This window comes from Antechinus flavipes, chromosome 5 (genome assembly GCF_016432865.1).
Source record: "Antechinus flavipes isolate AdamAnt ecotype Samford, QLD, Australia chromosome 5, AdamAnt_v2, whole genome shotgun sequence".
NCBI classification, from domain to species: Eukaryota; Metazoa; Chordata; class Mammalia; order Dasyuromorphia; family Dasyuridae; genus Antechinus; species Antechinus flavipes.
This window is the reverse complement of record NC_067402.1, coordinates 112,183,895-112,204,057: the sequence shown is the minus strand read 5'-3', so window position 1 is coordinate 112,204,057 and position 20,163 is coordinate 112,183,895. Positions and strand designations below refer to the sequence as shown.

Below are 20,163 nucleotides of genomic sequence, written 5' to 3'. Positions count from 1 at the left end.
AAGAGGTAAATACTTTTATTATTCTCATTTTACAAATGATAAGCTGAGGCAAACCAAGATTAAGTGACTTGCTCAGGAACACACAACTGATAAGTGTTTGAGGCTGGATTTGAATTCTGTTGTTATTAACTCCAGACACAACACTCTATTGATTGGAAGCAAGGGCTGATAACAGGTGAATACAGAATTGGGGTGTGTGTAAGATAGTGTCAGTAATGCTAAAGAGCAAAATGAAGAGAGCTTAGTGAGGAAGGCTAAAAAAAAAGAATGGTATAAGTTTTTAATGCTATATTGTGTAAAAGAGGAAAATCAAAGAAAATAGAAGACCTTTGCTTGGGATAGATGGAACAATGTTAACAAAAGACAGACATATCTAATTCTTACTTTGCTTTTATTTCCCTGCCCAGCAAAGTAATGTTTGCCTGGAAAGGATAGATAAGTAAAGGGATAGTAAAAACCTCTAGCTGTCCTTGGTAAACTTAGACTACCTGATCTTATGTACTGAAAGAGCTGGCAAATGTTTCTGAAAAGTTACTATTTTTGAAATATGATGGAAAATGGTAGAAGTACTATAGAATTGTACCAACACAAATGTCCCAATTTTTAAAAAAGTGAACAGGATTGAGCCTGAAAATTGTGAGTAAGTTGATTTCTTAGAAAACTCTAGAACATATTAAAAGGATGCCCAGAAAATATCTAGAAAAGGAAACAAAGATCAAAAGATACAACTTGACTTCATCAAAAATAGATCATGGTAAATTAATCTTATTTCTTTTTTAATGAAGGAAACTAAACTTTAGATCAGGAGATTACTGCAAATATACTTTACATAGATTTTTTTTAATTAAAGCTTTTTATTTTCAAAACATAAACATGGATAATTTTTCAACATTGATCCAATAGCCTTGTGTTCCAAATTTTCCCCTCCTTACTCTCCACCCCTTCCCCTACATGACAAGCAAGTTAAAATATGTGTTAAATCCAATATTTGTAGACATATTTGTACAATTATCTTGTTGTGCAAGAAAGATCAGATCAAAAAGGAAAGAAAATGAATAAGAAAACAAAATGCAAGTGAACAACAACAAAAAGAGTGAGAATGATCCATAGTCAGTTCCTGCAGTCCTTTCTCTGAATGTATTTGGCTCTCTTCATCTCGAGATCACTGAAAATGGCCTCAGTCATCTCATTATTGGAAAGAGTCACATCCATCAGAATTGATCATTGTACAGTCTTGTTGTCATATACAATGTTCTCTTAGTTTTACTCACTTTACTCAGCATCAGTTCACGTAAATCTTTCCAGGCCTTTCTGAAATCATCCTGCTGATCATTTCTTATAAAACAATAATATTACATAACATTCATATACCATAACTTCTTCAGCCATTCTGCATCTGATGGGCATCTACTCAGTTTCCAGTTTCTGCCACAAACATTTTTGCACATGTGGGTCCCTTTTCCTCCTTTAAAATCTCTTTAAAGAGATTCTCTTTGGGAGATAAGCCCAGTAGAAACACTGCTGGGTCAAAGGGTATGTACATTTTGATAAATTTTTGAGCATAGTTCCAAATTACTCTCCAGAATGGCTGGATCTGTTTACTAGCCTAGTTTATATTGATTATTTTGGTAATGTCTCATATTATTTTTATGGTCTAAACCAAAATACAATTAAGTGGATTTGGAATTGGTTGGAGAGCTGGATCAAAAGGGTTTTCCATTAGTGGTTTGTTGTCAACTTGGAAGAAGGACTGTGGTTTAATATTCCAGGGATACACACTTAAACTTAACGTCATTTTTACCAATGAGTTGGATAAAATCATAGATGACATAAATATGTAGATGGCATGTAATTGATATGAATAGATAATATACTAGAAGACAGAGTCTGAATTCAAGAGGATTTTCACGGATCATAATAGTGTTGTCATTTTCTAGTCATCTCCAATAGTCTGGGATTCCATTTTGCATTCCACAGGCAAAAAGTTAATATAATCTTAGGCTGCATTAAGGGAAATGATAAGGAAGTGATATTTTTATTGTGCTTTGCCCCATTTTGATCACCTCTGGAGTATTATGTTCACCTTCAGGAACTATATTTTAGGAAGGACACATTGACAAATTGGGAAGTATGAAGAAGAGGGCAGTCACGATGATGAATGTCTTAGAGTTCATGACCCATGAGAATAGGTAGAAGCAACTGGGGATGTTTAGTCAAGAGGAGAAGACAGAGTAGGTCATGATAGCTGTCTTGAAATAAGACACAGCCTCAGACTCAGAGGAAGCAAAGATTTTTTTTTTTGCAAACTAGTTATAATACACATCCAGGAATACAAAAACTGTAGCTTTGTGGCCATCTACACAGCAAAAACTTCAGGACTTTATATGAAAAAAGAGTTAATGAATTTCAACCCCATCCACAGTGTGATGTAGCATCTAAAAAAGCTAATTTGATCTTTGTCTTTCAGGCAGGCATGAGTGCAGAAATAAGGGGATAGTAGTTGTACTCTACTATTCCCTGATTTGCATCTCTGGAGGAGAGGGCCACATTTTAGGAATCATTAATAAAGTAGAAAGTATTTAAAGGAAGCAAATCAAGTTGGTGAAGAGTCCATTCCATTTGAGAGTTGATTAAAAGAACTTGTGGATGCTGAGCCTGGAAAAGAGAAGACTCAGGAAGCACAAAGTAGTTACCTCTAATGATCCAAAATGCTATTACTTGGATAAAAGATAAGATTTGTTCTATTTGATTCCAGATTGTAAAACAAGGAAAAATGTTTGTAAACTGCAAAAAGAGAAAATATTGTTTAATCGGAGGGAAAACTTCCCTACCAATCAAGCCACTAAGCATTTCTTACATACTGACTATGTACCATTCAAGCCAAGACAACACATATTTATTACTTGTTTTGAAATATGTCAGCCATTGTGCTAAAGACTATACAAGTACAATAAAACAGAAAAATAGTCTCTGCCTTTAAGGAGCTTACATTTTAGTGAATGAAGATAACATAGAAGAGAACTGAAATAATTCAATGGGGGAGGTTCCTGCATGGGAATAGGGCATGAAGTCTGGAAGTATGGCTGATGTGGGCTTTTTCTTAAAATGGAGGTTTTGAGACTAATTTACCAGTGGAAGAAAGGGGTTGCAGGATAACAAAAAGGAGATGACAAGGCTAGTGGTGAAGTCTGCAGAATGTGCCAGGCAGAGACTCGGTCCTGGGAATAAAAATCAAAAAATGAAATAGTCTCTGCTCTTGAAGAACTTAGTCTATCTGGGGGAGATATCTATCTATATCTATATTTCTTCATGTTTATATTTGTATATCTTTCTCTATTTCATCTCTCCTCCCTCCCCCACTTCTTTTTCTATCTTGTTACACATTTGTATCATGCACATGCTTATATAGATAGACATATCCTATCTATTATCTATCTATCATCTATCTATCATCTATCTATCTATCTATCTATCTACCTAATATACCTTTCTTTCTTTCTTTCTATCTATCTATCTATCATCTATCTAACTTTACATATAAATACAAACATATCCACATAGTGATAGTATATATATAATAGAAAGAAGATAAATTGAAGTGGACAACACTAGCAGCTGGAGAGAGCCACAAAGAAGATGACATTTGATCTGAAACTTGAAGACAAGAGGAATTGAGGAGACAGTATTTTCTAGATGTGGAAGGGCAACCTATATGAAGACAACTGAATCTATCCCAAAGTAGAATGGGCAAACCTAGTGGTAGACTCCCCCTCATTATAGGTCTTCATGTAGAAGTTGAACAAGTACTTGTCCGTTGTACTGCTGTGGATATTCTTTTTTGGATCTGGGTTGACCTAGATGGCTGTGAGGTCCCTTTCAACTCTAAGAATCTGTAATTCTGTGAAGTGTTTGAAGGAGTGTCCTGTAGAGGAAGTGTCACTTTAGTAATATCCACAGGATGGAAGTGAGTCTGACCCTGGAACACTGCAGCAGAGTGTAAGAGTTTGATGATCTAGAGCTCTTTGAAGATAGAGAGGAAAAAGAGATTGATTAGACAACAAGAGATCTGGGACAAGGACCAGAGGTCTATTGTGTGATGTCAATGTTAGGGCACTCAATTTTGGTCTTGAGAGGGGGCAGTGGTGTATTGGACCCTTCAGAAGTGAGCTAAATTACCTTGGAGGCCAATTCCCTTCCATGTTCCAGGAGATGCCAGCCTGACAGGTAGGTATGCCCTTTTCTTCTCCTTCTACCTTGCTGCCATCCTATCTCTTCCTCTCCGGAAATATACTCAGGATAAGTCTCCTCTATACACATAGTTAAAGCCCTAACAAAGACAGAGAGCAGAAATTTTTTTGAGTTGCCAGTGAAAAACATACCTCAGCTAAAGGTCTGCTTTCACCTATTGAGAACCCATAATCTATCTTCCTAGATAGCTGAAAAGAGTAAGAATTACGTGGGGGAGATTTGGAGAGGGGAGACAGCTGAGGAATGAATGGTCCTAAACTTGTGATGGAGGAAAAGCATGTGAATTTAATAGAGATTCTCAAGTGTGGCCTTGATCCATGAAGGGCTCGGAGGTTGGGCTGCAATGTCACCAGGACAGCTTCTGATAAAAGCCTGGCAGGATTGATGTGCCATGAAACTAAGACAGAAACAGCTTTAGCTGCTTCTGAGAGGTTAATGAAGGCAGAGCATGGTCTAGGAGTCACAGCCAGGAATTGAAAGCCTAAAGCACTGATTCTGACCAGTGCTCTAGCCATCTTGTGACCCATTGGGTATCCCCGGACAAGGCTCCCCAACTCGCTTAACCAATTTAACCCTAATAAGGTTGACTATCTGATCTGATTGGCTCACTCAAGCCTCCTCCATGTGTGGTTCTCAGCCATTTCTTTTAGGAAGTCCTCTGCCTGCGCTGGGTTGGGTTTAGCCAGCATTTACTGGAGTGTGCCATGGAGCTCTTCCTGCCCTGATGGAAGTGGATGAATGTTTTGAATGTATATAAGCTCTTGATCAGGTCAAGTGAAGATCAAAGTTTTATATTTCAAAATCAGCAAAGACTTCAAGTGAACTGAGAATTAATACAATAGACAAGAAAGGCAGCAAATCAGTACTCCTTAATGAAAGAGGCAAGTTAAGGGAGAGAGCTTTGTAACTGGGAGCATCTTGAGAGTTTGATGCAATGATAGACAAATATAGGCAAGGTCAGGACTAGAGAAACAAAGAGGCTGAGTCAAGGTGAAAGCCAATAGTTGAATCAAATGTTCTCCTTTCCCTCCTCCCCTCAACTCTCCTTTGGGATGGCTCAGAATTTCCTAAGCACATCTGCTTTGGGGCTAGGCTTTGGTCCATCCTTGCCACAATGAGGCACAGGACTCTCCCAGAGCTTTAGTATCCTCTTCCTTGGAACAGGCTTCCTATTAGGTTAAAGAAGGAGGTGGTCTGGAGTCCAGATTGGTGACGATTTTGACTGGGATTTCTTTGAGTCTTCAGGGCTGTCAATGTCTAATTCTGGGAACTGGTTTAGGAGATTGCTTAGACTAGTGATTTTGCATGAGCTCCTGTCAAAGGCAGAAAGGGTTCAAAAAGTCTTGAATGTTGGAACTGAAAATATCTTTCCATTCATCTTTGCTGCTATTCATTTTGGAGATCTTTGTAGTGATGGATTGTATATAAAGAAGATATCAACAGCCCATTTCCAGTGGACCTTGTCCTTTGACTCATTCTGCCCCCTCCCCCCTGCCCTGAGATCTGTGATAGGTTTATATTTGGATGATTATTATTTCAGTTTTCTAGATACAGAAAATGAGCTCAGGAAGGTTTAAGCTGTTTATTCTACATCATACAACTAGTAAGTTACAAGCTTGGACTAGAACTCAAGGTGTCCTGACTTCTAGTGCAATGCTCATTCTAATTTCTTTGCTTTCTCCCTTCCTTTTCCCTTTCTCTTCTTCCTTTCCTCACTCATATATTCTCTCTCTCTCTCTCTCTCTCTCTCTCTCTCTCTCTCTCTCTCTCTCTCTCTCTCTCTCTCTCTGTGTGTGTGTGTGTTTCCTCTCTCTTCAACTCTCAATCTCTTTCTCTCTGTCTCTTTATCTCTCTGTCTCTGTCTCTCTCATTCTCTATCTTGTTTCTCAATCTCTGTTTCTCTGTCTCTCTGACACACACACACACACACACACACACACACACACACACACACACACACGTCCCATGGCACCTCAGGCTAAGATCAGGCTTCATTCCCTAGAGAGGGTCCAGGCAATGAAGCCATAATGAGTTTGCAGTGTTATCTGTCTCTGGGTCCCCTGAGAGAGGAGCAGGGAGGGGCAGAATGAAGCTGTCATTACTATGTGACCAGAGAAGGTCTGTACATAACACACAATAACCTTCCCCCAAGCTGCTAGCATTTGGGGTTTAATTGTGTTTTGTTAATCAGGAAAACAATTAATTTGGCTGATGTCTTGTTGGTAGGGTGTTTTTTTCCCCTTTTAAATACAAGAGATGCTGCTAAAATGATCCTGTCTGATGCCTCTAGATTCAATTTCGTTCCTCCCTGAGGCAAGGAAATTTCTTTCCACACCAGCTCCAACAAAACAGAGACATCAAGGCTGGGCTTTCATTTTATTCTTAGGAAAGGGCTTGTTTCTGAAACTTGCACATATTCATTCAAAATGATGTCTGAGCATGGGCTACCTGTAAATCCTTGTGCTAATACCATGGTTGAAATAAGGTAGGATTGGGCTCATCTTATACTCCCATGAAGTATGCAATTTATCTGGAAAGATGAACCATATGAACAAATGTACCTAAGAAAAGTAGCCTATGAAAAGACACACAAGTGATATGGAAGTCCAGAGGAAACAGCAATTACTTCTAGGAAGGAGGATCACAGAAGACTCCATGGAATAGATCACATTTGGCCCGAGCTTTGAAGTAACTAGACAAATAGAGCAGAATATTTTGGTGGAGGGAATGGCAATAACAAAGATTTGGAAGGAGAAAATTATGAAGCATGTTCCATGAACACCTAGGTTAATATATTTAGTGCACTGTACTGGGCCAACTGGGATACATGATGGATAGAGTGTTGAGCCTGGAGTCAGAAAAATTCATCTTCCTCAGTTCAAATCCAGTCTCGGACTTTGACTAGTTATGGAACCCTGGCAAGTCACTTAATCCTGTTTGCCTCAATTTCCTCATCTGTAAAACAAGCTGGAGAAGGAAAAGGCAAACCACTTCAGTATCTTTGCCAAGAAAACCCAAAATGGGGTCATAAAGAGATATACCTGAAATGACTGAACAACAATAAAAATATACATGAAGGGAGAGAGAAAAGTAGATTGGGGCCAAACTATAGAGGACCTTGAATGCAAGATGAAAGAATTTGAGTGTGCTGAATACTTAAAATGCACATTGTAGCTATGGTTTTAGTTTTCCTCTTATTTCCAAGGAAGTGAGTTACAATTCCTTCCATTGTGGGGAGAGCGGGGCAGAGACACATCAGGAATCAGAGGGTCTGCATTTAGAGCTGGAAGAGATCTTAGAAGTTATTTTATAACCCTTTTATTTAATGAGGCAACTGAGTCCCAGAGCTTAAGTGATTTTTCCAAGGTCACTCACATGATAAACAACAGAATCAAGGTTTGAACCTAGATCTTTTAACTCTAGATCCAGTGTGCTTTCCATCCTAGCACAGTGCCCACAGTAGCAGAGCCAGAAATGAAAATAGGTTATCTTAAGGAGTTCCTTAGTCCCTTTTGGCACCACAGATGAATGATTTCTATGACACTTAACATATGATTCCTTTTCCAAAAATTTAATTTATCATGAAAAGTTGTATGAATTCATGGAAACAGTTTGGGAATTAGAGTCAGAAGCCCAAATCTCCATGTTCCAAGCCACAGATTAATGTGTAACTTTGGTTTACACTTAGCCACCCTGAGTCTCTGTTCCCACAGCTCTTCAATGAAGTGAGTTGGGCAATGCTCTCACAGGTTCTTTCCAGCTTGAAAATTCTGTTACAATGGTATATATTGGACTTTTATTCATTTAACCAACATTTATTGGTCTCTTGCTGTGTGCTGTGTGAAATATGGAGTATAAGATAAAGTTCCTGTCCAAGAGGAGCTTATAATCTAATAAGATTAAATCATTCTTTTCCCTCTCTTAATCTAATATAAAAAGTCTGTGATCTAGGTGCTCCCAATACCACTAATCTAACAGGACCTACGGAATTAATGATTAGAACAATAAGCCTTCCACTAAGTAGGTTTTTTTTCCTTACAGGGCAGACTTAATGTAGGTGAAATTACAGCTATTAAACTGAGTTGAAAATTCCCTTTTAGCAAAGAATTATTGGAAGTTGAGTTCTGTGTTCTGTTTTTAAGATCCCCTTGTAAACTCTTTGTGAGAAAATAAATCCCTGGACTTGTAAGAGGACCTAAACATTATAGCCATCTGTTTATGAAAGATCAGAGAATTTTCTTCTATCTGGGCTCTTTCTGCTGCCTAGAAGGAGAGATGAAAAGAGGAAACTGGGGTCCACAAAAAAAGAAATAAATAGTCTCAGTGACAACAAGAACTGATCATTCAGGCAGAAATCAAAAACCGTGAGAAGCAATGACAGCACTGAGAGTGGAAAAGGTATTTAGTCTTTCTGCTTCAACTTTCCATTCAAATTCATCTTGCACTAAATTGCCAAAGCTGTCTTCTTAAAGTATAGGTTTGTCTCCACATTCTCCTACTTGGTAAGCCCAAGTGAATTCCTATTTATTTTTAATTGCTGTTCAGTTGTTTCAGTCATGTCCAACTCTTTGTGATTCCCTTTTGGGATTTTCTTGGCAAGGATATTGTAGTGGTTTGCTATTTCCTTTTCAGTTCATTTTACATATGAGAAAACTGAGGCAAACAGGGTTAAATGACTTGTCCAGAGTCATACAAAAATGTCTAAAAACAGATTGAATTCAAGAAGATGAATCTTTCTGACTTAACACTCAGTGCTTTATCTACTGAGCTATCTAGTGATGATCTTATCAGGTCTAAATATGAAATCTTCTCTTTAGCTTTAAAAGCCCTGCCACAGTCTAACCATTTCCTTCCTTTCCAATCTTCTTAAAGTTTACTCCTTTCCATCAATCCTATGATCTTTTGACACTAATCTTGTCACTGTTCCTTGTACACAACACTTGCATCTTTCTAAGACTTTTCAATAGTTGTCCCCCACTCCTGAAGGAGCTTTTAAAAATTGCCTCTTGGTTTCTCTGGCTTCTTTTAAAATTCAGCTGGTCACTTTCACTACTGTCCCCTTCCCATCCTCACCTTCCCTCTTCCATTTTCTCTGAATATATCTTGTATTTGCATAATTGTTTGCATGTTGTCTTCCTCATTAGAATGTGAGCTCATTGATGACCAGGACTGAATTTGGCTTTCTTTGAATTCCCATTGTTCAGCTCAGTTCCAGCCACATAATAAATACCTAATAAATGGCACTTACTTTGTTGATTTATTGACTTTCGAGGTCCCATTGCAAGAGAAAATTCAGAGACTTTGTGCATATTGTAGAAGTTGGGAGCCATAGTGATATTTTCAAACTCTCCTCTACCTGCTTGTTTTTATATTTCACTGGAGCTTAGAAACAGGATTGGAATGTGAACCAGGATGGACAAAATTCTCTGCAGGACAACCTAGACTTGTTTGGGCTGATGTCAAATTCTTAGTCTAAGGTTCCTCATTAGCCACATTATCCCAATTAGCCACATTAAAAGATGAGTTCTTTACCTTTTATAGAAATCCAGACATTGGTGGAGCTATGTCTCCCTGATGTCTATCACATCCCCATGATTTCAGAGGGTACTAGCACAGGGGTGCCCATGTGGCGTAGCAGATATTGTGGCTTGGGACCAACTAATGACTATTAACTTCATCTCCCTATATAAAGTGTAAGAAAGGAAACAAAATGTGGGTATGTTCCTTTTGTCAGCTAGGTGATCCAGTGGATAGAATGTTGGGGCTGGAATCAAGAATTCCTGAGTTCAGCCATAGACACTAGTTAGCTGTGTGACCCCAGGTAAGTAACTTAATTTCCATCTGCCTCAGTTTTTTCAGTTGCAAAATGGGGATAATAATGGCACCTACTTTCCAGGGTTGTTGTGAGGATCAAACAGGGCAGTATCTGTAAAACACTTCACACAATTCCTGGCACATGCAAACATTTAATAAATATTTGTTTCCTTCCTTTCTTCTGTCATGGGATTCCTTTGAATTTAGCATCATAGATGAAGCCATTAAGTAAATCCTTCTTTCTATGAATGACATAATGGGTATAATTCATGTGTGCATTGAATGTTCATGTTAGAAGATCATCTCATCAGAGATGAGGGTCAGAGAAAGGAAATTTTTTCCATTAGACCATGAAGCATCTTGGAGAAAAGTTAAGACTAGTAACAATGGATCACAGACTGATTGGTAGCTGTTATGTATTCTTTTTGGGAAACATTAGGGAAACATGCTGTTTCTTAGTTTGACTGCCTTCTTCTAACAAAATAATAATAGGGCAGCTAGCTATGAGTAGACAAAGGTGAACTGAGTGAGACAGTGGCAGAAAAATATCTAAGTTGTACAACTTAAAGTTTTATAACAAGGAAGTGGTTCTTTCCTAAGAATGTCCCATATGGTTATTCTATATTTACTGTCTGCTTAATGAACCCTAGAGAACTCAAACCCTGTTCTATTTATCCCTAGCTATCTTAGACAGCAGTTGTAGTCATCCCCAGTGAAAAGGTCTAAATGAATATGCCTTATTCTGCATCCCTCTCTACTGAGAAGAAGGCATGTTTTCTCATTAGTCCTCAATGATCTTTTGTTAAAATTCTAAAGCTTTTAAAAACATTATATTTTATTTTAGTCATTTTTTTCTGTGTAATCATGGCATTGAAGGGTTCACAAAGTGCTTTTCTCATAGTGTTGTGTGAGTTTTATCTTAGCATCCAGATTTACAAATGAAGAAAGAGGCTGGAAGAGTTAAAGTGACTTGCCCATGAGCGCACAGCAAGCCGGGACTTGAACATAGGCCTTACTGATGTTAAATCCATTATTCTTTCCACTGGGACAGTCTGGTTTTTTCTTAAGTTTCTCTGTGAATGACCTTTACACATCTTGATCTCAATTCTCTGATTATCCCAAAAGATTTTAAGAAATAATCCAAGAAGTGGGTATGGAAAAAACCACATAATTCCAAACACCAAACATTCTATTTTAAACTTTGTAATGCAGGGTGTTGTAGGAAATTCCCAGTCTGAGTTCCATGACCTTTGGGGGAAAATATTTTCCCAAAACTCAACATGCCTCTGCCGTAAGTGTATGGTCCAACATTTCCCTCCCTGCTCTGTCCCAAAAGATACATTTCTTTTGAAAGGTTTATATTTAATTATTATTTTACCTCATGGGTATATCAACTGAGGGTTGAGAAGTAGCTCAGAAGAATGCTGAGTAGCAGGAAGAATTAATGTTTTGCTGTGGATAATCCACAAAATTGATTTACATTTCTATTCTGAAAGCTAATTGTTTGCTTAATAGAGCTTCTGCCTTAATTATGGCTATTAGTAAATGAAAACTGCTTTGGAATTCACAAGTGTGCCAGAATTTCACAAGTCTGATGTTAGACTCAAGAATTTCCATTGGCCAAGCCCTTCAAGACTGTGGTATAATGGAAAGATTGCTGCTTTAGGAGTTAGTGGACATGGATTCAAATCCCAGCTCTAACTCATGTTGCAGGTGTAATCAAGGTACTTTGATAGGTACTCCATAGGTCTCAGTTTCCTCATCTCTAAAATGAGTAAGTTGGTTTCTAATGTTACTTCTAGCTTTAAATCCTATTATCATATGTTGAAACTTCTGTTCTATGCCTAAACCTTTATTTAAATTTTTGTTTCTATTAGCTTTGGGAATAAAAGTATCAATAATGATTCCTTCCCATAGATTCTAACAGCACTCAGAATACACTGGAACTAGGGAATTTTTTGTCTTTCTCTCTCCTGCCCCTGAAATTAAGCACTCTACTCATACCTGTCTTCCCCAAATTACCTTCTCATCCCCCCAGTACAAAAGTATCATTCCTTTCTTGTCAGGTTTCAGCTAGGAAAAAAGAATTAAAATATCATTAAGGTGTGAATGATTGAAAGTTTCAATTCTTTATTCCCCACTTTTTTATATAATGACAGCTAGCATTTATATAACACTTTTAAGGCTTGTAAAGTATTACATATATGTTGACTCAGTTAATTCTCACGATAACTCAGTGAGATAAAGGCTATTATTGCCACCATTTTACAGATGAGGAAACTGAATCTGAGAAAAGTTAAGTGATTTATTCAGTCACACATCTAGGAATTACCTGAAACAGGATTTGAATTTAGGTCTTACTGACAGCAAGTCCAGGATTCTTATCAATGGGAATCTAGCTATTTACTCTGGGTCATGCTACTTAACATCCAAATTCAATTTAAATCAAAAGACCACAGACAAACATTTATTAAGCAGATACTAAGTGATAGTTATTCTGCTAAGTGTTGATGATACAAAGGTAAGGATGAAACAATTGTTATCCTCAAGGAATTTACACTTTATAAGGAGAAAAAAACATGTAAATAAGTGAATGTACAGAATACACGTAACATTAATACAAAGTAGTTTTAGGAGGGAAGATGATAGGACATGGTGGTAGGGTGAAGAATCAGGCAAGAATTCATGAAAAAGGTACCGTCTGAGCTCAGTGTTAAAGGGAAGAAGAGATCCCAAGAGGTAGAGTTGAGGAGGGATACACAACTTGAGCATGGTCGAAATGGGATTCAAATGCAGTCCCTTGGATTCCAAATCCGGCTCTCTTCCCTTTGCATCATGCTCCATCAGGAAATGTCTAGGTCAGTGATAATTAGCCAGTGAGGTAAGGAAAAAAGTTTCTTTCATCCCAAAGCAGAGTATGAAGGGATAATTCAGCAGAGATAAGGAAGTAGGTAAAATATATAAAATATAAATGGTTTCTCTAAGGCAAGGAAATGGTTTTATTTTTGGCTGTAGTGATGTGGTAACTTTGTTGGATATAGACTCTGACTTGAATGAGAGTGTGGGATAATGACTGGTGGGGAGGGGTGGATTAATCGATCAATCAACAAATATTTATTAGTACCAGACACGGTGCTAGGAACTCAGGATACAGATACAATAAATGATTCAATCTCTTCTCTAAGAAGTTGATATTTTAAAGGGAGGGAAGAAAGTTGGAATAAGTCAGTAAGAGAACAATGATCAAACTTGCATTTAAACACTAAAATAATAAAAATAGTATTTCCATATACTCAAAAAGTAAAAAGACATGAATTCACACACCATTATTACATCTTATTCTTTTAATAAATTCACTATACAGTTTTCAAAGCTGTCCAGCTTGTATGTCTCCTTTTGAACTTGATTTTTTCTCCTTTTCTGTGCATTTTATTTCAAATGTTTCAATAACCTTCTTTTCTTTATTTCTTTTTTTTTTTGGACAATATTATTGTTCTTCCTCCCACACCATTCTCTCTCCCAGGAAGTTGAGGAGGAAGGGGAAAAGAGTTCTGAAGAATGGTGACCTAGAATGGGAGTCCAGGAACCTTGAGAGTGGCACCTGAGGGCCAAGGGGGGAAGAGTGGCTGCAATGTTAAGCACTTCCATCTGGAGTTCTTTGAGCTGAGTTTTAACTGCAGATTTGAAAACTGCCTAGAGATGTTTACTAGCTTGATGTACCAGCAAACAGTTAAATGCATTAGGGTTTCCTGGTATAATGTGAATTTTTTGCAAGGAAGGCTCATGTGGCTGGCACTGCAAGAGAACGTGCTCTGAGCGCTAGCAAGGAACATAAAAGCAGGTGCAGCTCTCCAGAGGGGACATTTGTTGTCAAGTCCTGGAGTCAGCCATTGAGGAGTGGCGTGGCAAGGGCTCAGGGTGCTGGGAGTCAGTGAAGAAATAGGATATGGGGCTGCAAAAAGATGGTCTAACAGTCAATACTTATTAAATGCCTACTGTGTGCCCACCATTATACTGAGGGCTGGGTTTACAAAGAAAGGTAAAAAACAATCTCTGCTCTCAAGGAGCTCACGATTTAAAGGAGGGAGCAACATGCAAATATCTACTTACAAATAGGCTATATACAGGATAAATTGGAAAGACTTCAGAATTAAAGGGGATCAGGAGATGTTTTCTATAGGTTGTGGGGATTTTCTTTGAACTTGAAAGATGGGAAATAAGGATTTGGAGATGGCGATGAAGATGAAGAAGGCACAGCCCGTGAAACACCCAGGGTCCAGAACTAGTTTCATTGTCAGACCATAAGGTTTCTAAATTGGAGCCAAAAGAAACTGAAAAACCTCCAGTATGGCAATGGGACAGAAAAGACCCAGACAGCTTGGTCAAAGTACCAAGCAGCAGAAGCAGTATTTGAATCCAGTCCTTTAACTTCATACTCATCCCTCTTTTCACGAGGGATCCCCCAACATTTGGACTTGGGGTGGGGGAGACAATAAAATAATAGGTTATTAGGAGGACAATTAAATGCTAGGAAGCTCTCTGGACAGTGATAATAAGGGGCTCAGAGAAGCTCTGGAACTATGGGGTCAATGGAAAAATAGAATAGGGGAGCAATGAAAAGACAGAGGGCTTGGAGGGGGTAGGCACAACTCATTGACTTAGAGAGTTTCTTAAAATATGGAGAACATCTAATAGGGGTCAGAGCTTTCTTGTCTCTAAACCAGCTCTTTATTTACTCTCTTATGGAAAAATGACACCTTTTTGGAACCTAAGAACCCCCCATATTTCACTTGATATCCTTCTTGAGTAGATAATCCTTTGGGTTCCAAAATGGAGGAGAAAATTATTTTAGGTAAAGGTTTTCAACAGGTTTGATAGAAATTTAATAATTTACACATTAATTAATAATTAATTATTCCATGTGCATACAGAGTGCTCTCTCACCCCTTGGACATTATCTCAGTGTACTGTATAGTCCAGTTCATGGGCCAAGAGGCCAAATACAAGGTGCCAAATTCCAGCAAGGCTTTGAATATGCTCCACTCAGTAGTGTGCTCAACTCAACTGGGAAAGATTCTCAAAAAATAAGGGCTATTAGGCTACTGTGTGGGCTTGATACCCCTCCTCCTGGGAGATGTGGTCTTCTTGTGGGGCTGTGACCTTTTTAGGTCACTTCAACAAGGTCTACCTGGTCGGTTTCAAGCAAGTTTGGAGTTGTACCAAGTTGGATTGGGGATATCACTGAGCATATTTTCCTATTCTTTCCTCTTGGTTAGTTACCTCATGACTGAGAACAATCTTGATCTAGAACTGCAAGTTGCATATAATTAACAATTAATTATTTAATTAATAATCTCAGTCTGTCTCAGTCTCTGAATCTGTCTCTATTTCTTTATTTCTCTGTCTCTGCCTCTGTCTTTGTCTTTCTCTGTCTCTCTATCTCTCTCTGTCATTGTCTCTCTCTCTCTGTCACTGTCTCTCTGTCTCTATCTCTGTCACTCAGTCTCCGTCTCTTTTTCATTTTTCAGAAACACATGGTAAACAATAAAAAGTGCTTTAGGTGCTGTTTTAAAAGCCCTTGATTTAAGTTACTATTTTTCCTTATACAATTGAGTAACCTAAAACTTTTTGAGCTTCAGTTTCCTTAGTTATAAAGGAGTAATAAGACTTACATTATGGAGTTCCTAAGGTCTTTGTGTGGATCAGAGAACATATGTAATGTCCATGGCAAACCTGAGAATCTGATACGCTACTAAGAGCTGGCATTTCTAGTGCTGTATTTTACAACTGGAGAATTATAGATTTGAGAAGGAGAGTTATAGATTACAGATAATCTAGTCCAACTTTTTCTTTATACAAAAGTCAAGTGACCAGTCTGGGGACATGTGGGAAGTAGAGTGCAGAGCCAGGATTTAGTCTCAGGTTTTTGGATCTTCAAATCCAGAGCTTTTTCTACCAAGTCATATGATTTCTTAATCCTCATCCTATTTGGTCCTCAGAAAAATCATCTGAGGTAAATTGTGAAAATATTCTTTTGTCCTATGTAGATGGGGAAACTGAGGCACAGAGAAGATAAGGAACTGGCTGATTGAAGGTAATACAGTGGTAAACAGAAATGGAGGCAATTAGAACTTGTCTTCTATCTCCAAATCTAGTGCTCTTTCCATTATAGCTCAGTAAGCAAACATAAATATTTCTACCTTTTATCCCCAATTTAGATCTCCATTCTCCTAATCCTGCATGCATGGGTTAATGCTAAGCATTTTTTATAATCTCTCCTAGTTTCTGTTTCTCTCTGTGTCTCTGTGTCTCTGTGTCTGTCTGTCTGTTTGTCTGTCTGTCTGTCTCTCTCTCTGTCTCTCTCTCTCTCTCTATGTCTCTCTGTCTGTCTGTTTCTTTCTCTGTCTCTCTCTCTCTGTGTCTGTCTCTCTCTCTGTCTGTTTCTTTCTCTCTCTCTGTCAGTCATTCATTTTTCAGAAACACATGGTAAGTAGGTCTCTGATTTTATTCTCAGCTTGCCAGGAAGCTCAAGTATCCTACTAGTTCATGAAATTCATTTTTAACAGGTGGTGCTTAGGGAAGGAAGAAAGTATCTTATTAAACACCTACTATGTGGAAAGTACTTTTTATTATCTCCTTCAATCTTTCTTAAAAAACACTCAAATCCCACTGCATTATACATTTATTTCTCTTAGAAGGTAGCCCAGTGATCAGGCCCTTACTGAGACTGGGCAGAGATGATGTATTTATTCTGATTTAATTGATGAATAGGCTTGATGCTGAGATTTGGTAGAAAAACAGACTTGATCCCTGGGAAAGCTGACCCTTCATGCTCAGATATCTCCAACAATGAAATCTAGGACTTGAACAGAAGGGAATAGGGAAGGAGGTCCACCAGCAACCTGCAGTTCTCAGTCAAGACTGCTCTCAGTCATGAGGTAACTAACCAAGAGGAAAGAGTAGGAAAACATGCTCAGTGATATCCCCAATCCAACTTGGTATAACTCCAAACTGCCGATGCTTGCCTGAAACTGTGGTCTACCAGGTGGACCTTGTTGAAGTGACTTAAAAAGGTCACAGCTCCACAAGAAGACCACATCTCCTAGGAGGAGGGGTATCAAGCCCACAAAGTACCCTAATAGCCCTTATTTTTTGAGAATCTTTCCCATTTGAGCACACCACTGAGTGGAGCATATTCAAAGCCTTGTTGGGATTTGTCATCTTGTATTTGGCCTCTTGGCCCATGAACTGGACTATACAGTACTCTGAGATAATGTCCAAGGGGGAGAGAGCCCTCTGTACCCACACGGAATCACCATCTCATGGGGAGTTTTTTTCATCACTTTTCTCAATGATTTCTTCAATCATTGTTGGTTACATGCTCTCCTTCATCCCAAGGGAAGGGTTTTCATTTGCCCTGGGATGCGGTGGAGAGAGCACTAATCATAAGCCTTGGACTCAGACCTCAGAACACTCCCTTCTTCTCATCCATTTGTAATATGTCTGGCCTAGATGAAGAAATTGGACAAGTATGAGATCTTTCTCCCCAGGATCTTGGTCTCTAACAGGTAGAGACAATAGATCACACCCAAATTGGATGAGCAGCTTCACATAGAAGAATAGATGGCTCAGTTCTATCATGTAGACCCTCAATGACAGGACAGAGCCTTCATGATTACAGAGGTATCCTCAGTAACCAGGGCTACCAGAACTTTCAAGGACTCTATCTCCACAACCGAGGAGGAAAGCTGGGGAGCTTCAGGGCAACAGCCCCCAGATTCTATTCCCAGCTCAACTTCTCTAGCTGTTGCCTCCTTTGATATTCAGAGCTTAAATAATAATAATAGCTAACATCTATCTATCTATCTATCTATCCATCCATGCATCTATCCATCCATCCATCCATCCATCTATCCATCCATCATCTATCTATCTATCTATCTATCCATCCATCTATCCATCCATCTATCCATTCTATCTATCTATCCATCTATCTATCTCTATCTATCCATCCATCCATCCATCTATCCATCTATCTATCCATCCATCATCTATCTATCTATCTATATTTCTAATAGTACCTATAATGTGCCAGGTACATTCTATTTATTATCCCATTTGATCCTCACAATAACCCTTGGAGGTAGGTGCTATTATTAAAAATATGGAAATTTAGGCAGAGAGCGAGAGAGAGGCTCACACAGCTAGTGAGCATCTAATGTCAAGTTGAACTTAGATGCGCCTGACTCCAGGTCTTATACTCTATCCCTTGTACCACCTAGCTGTCTGTAGTGGAAGGAGAGGGAACCATAGCTCTTCATTTCTCAGACAGTTGAATGAAGACCTGACAATTGCCTCTGTACAAAAGAGGAGACTGGGGGTCCGATACTAGCTAGTACAGTCTCCTCCAGAGATCCCCTTTAATGACAAAGACTGGTCCTGGGATGCAGCAGTTCATGGCCATCCTGCATTACTTCTTATTTTAGGAGGTGATGGAAGATTCATTGTCTCTTTCAACTCTCCACCCAGTCTTACTTAGAGCCCTGGTCTAAAGGCACGTTACAGAGTTGGTGTCAGATGCTGATTAACTGAAGGTAGAATACACAAGAACCAGCTCCAGGCTTGTGTTAGAGAGAAATGAGGACAGAGAGCTTTTTTTCTTAACTTTAATTTCTCATCCCCATAGAAACTATCCCCAAGACTCAGAGTTAGAAACTAGAAGCTCATTTATTCTTCTGGGCACCAGAGGGATTTTCCTTCAGTTATAAGAACCAGGGTTGGGGGAAAGAATTTCTGGGTTCTTTTTGTCTTTTAGGTGAGTTCACTGCCTGCTATGCCTGAATTTCCCTACATATAAAACAGAAATAACCAATGTAACCTATTTCTCTTAGATGGAAAAAGCATTTATTAAATCTTTACTGTGTGCTAGGAATACAAATAGAAAAAGTGAGACAATCCTTGTGCTCAAAGAGCTTGTGTTATAATTAGGAGAGACACCATACATGGGAGGGTTCAGCTGCAGAACAGATGGAAAGGCTTAATGGTCCTTAGGGTGCAGTAGCTCTGCAGATGGAAAGACCAAGGGGTTCTTAGGGTTTATCATCTTGGGAAAGGGAAGTCCTGGTGGCATCTGGGGGATAAGGTTTGGGCACGGGGTTACTGGGGGCAAAGATGGGAGAAGGACTCAATAAGGAGAATGTCCTTTGGAATTGAAAAAGTGAACTAGAATGGGATATACATTGTGGGATATATTGGCAAAGAGCCCAGCTCTGAAGTCAGGCGATGTCACTTAAATAGGGACCTAAAAGGGTCTCTGCTCTGAGACCACAGAGAGGCACTGTTGCTTCAGAAAACTCTGAGGTACATTTTAACATGCAGGGTGTGGCACCTCCCCATGGACTCATGGTCAGCCCTTATAAGGGGACTTGCAGCATAAATCAGTAATGAGAAGAGAGAAACATTTTCAGCAGTCTTTCTTCCTCCCTTTTTTCATTCCTTTTTTTACCCTTCCTCTTTTCCTTCTAATTCTTTCCTCCTTATCGCTTTTCCTGACTCTAACTCCATTCCTTTCTCTCATCCTCTAGTCCCTTCCACCTCCCTATCCTTTCACAGCATTTTACAGACCCCTAAGATCTCACTCCTCCTTCGCCAAATCCCTCTCTTGGCAAGGATAACCTTCATCATCTTTTGGGGACCCCTAAGATCCCAAGGTTCAGAATGTCCTCTTAGTAATAGAGGGAAGGAAAATTCCTTCATTGGCTCCTGTGTGTTCCGTAATTCTCTTTCCCTTCTGTAGAAGTATACCCCACCTTCTGCCCCCTTCACTTTTCCAAATAGCCTTATTATCTATGTATTCTTACCTGGTGATGATTGTAGTGTTAACTCACATATATAATGAGTCCAGGTCTACAAAGCACCTTTCCTCACAATAGCTCCTTGAGGGAGGTCATGAAAGTCTTAACCATTTTGATTTTCCAAATGTAGAAACTCTAGCTCTGACGGGCTAAGTGAAGTGCTACCCACCAGAATCACGATTCACACTCGGGTCTGTGCTGAGGCTGGACACTCAATCTTGTGAATCTCCTGACTTCTGCAGGCTCG

The 20,163-nt window shown here is 38.9% G+C and overlaps 1 pseudogene; it reads right to left on the bottom strand.

The window, feature by feature from the left end:
* Window positions 1-16,818: 16,818 nt before the first annotated feature.
* LOC127538613 (mitochondrial carrier homolog 1-like) lies at window positions 16,819-17,703 on the bottom strand (annotated as a pseudogene).
* Window positions 17,704-20,163: the final 2,460 nt, after the last annotated feature.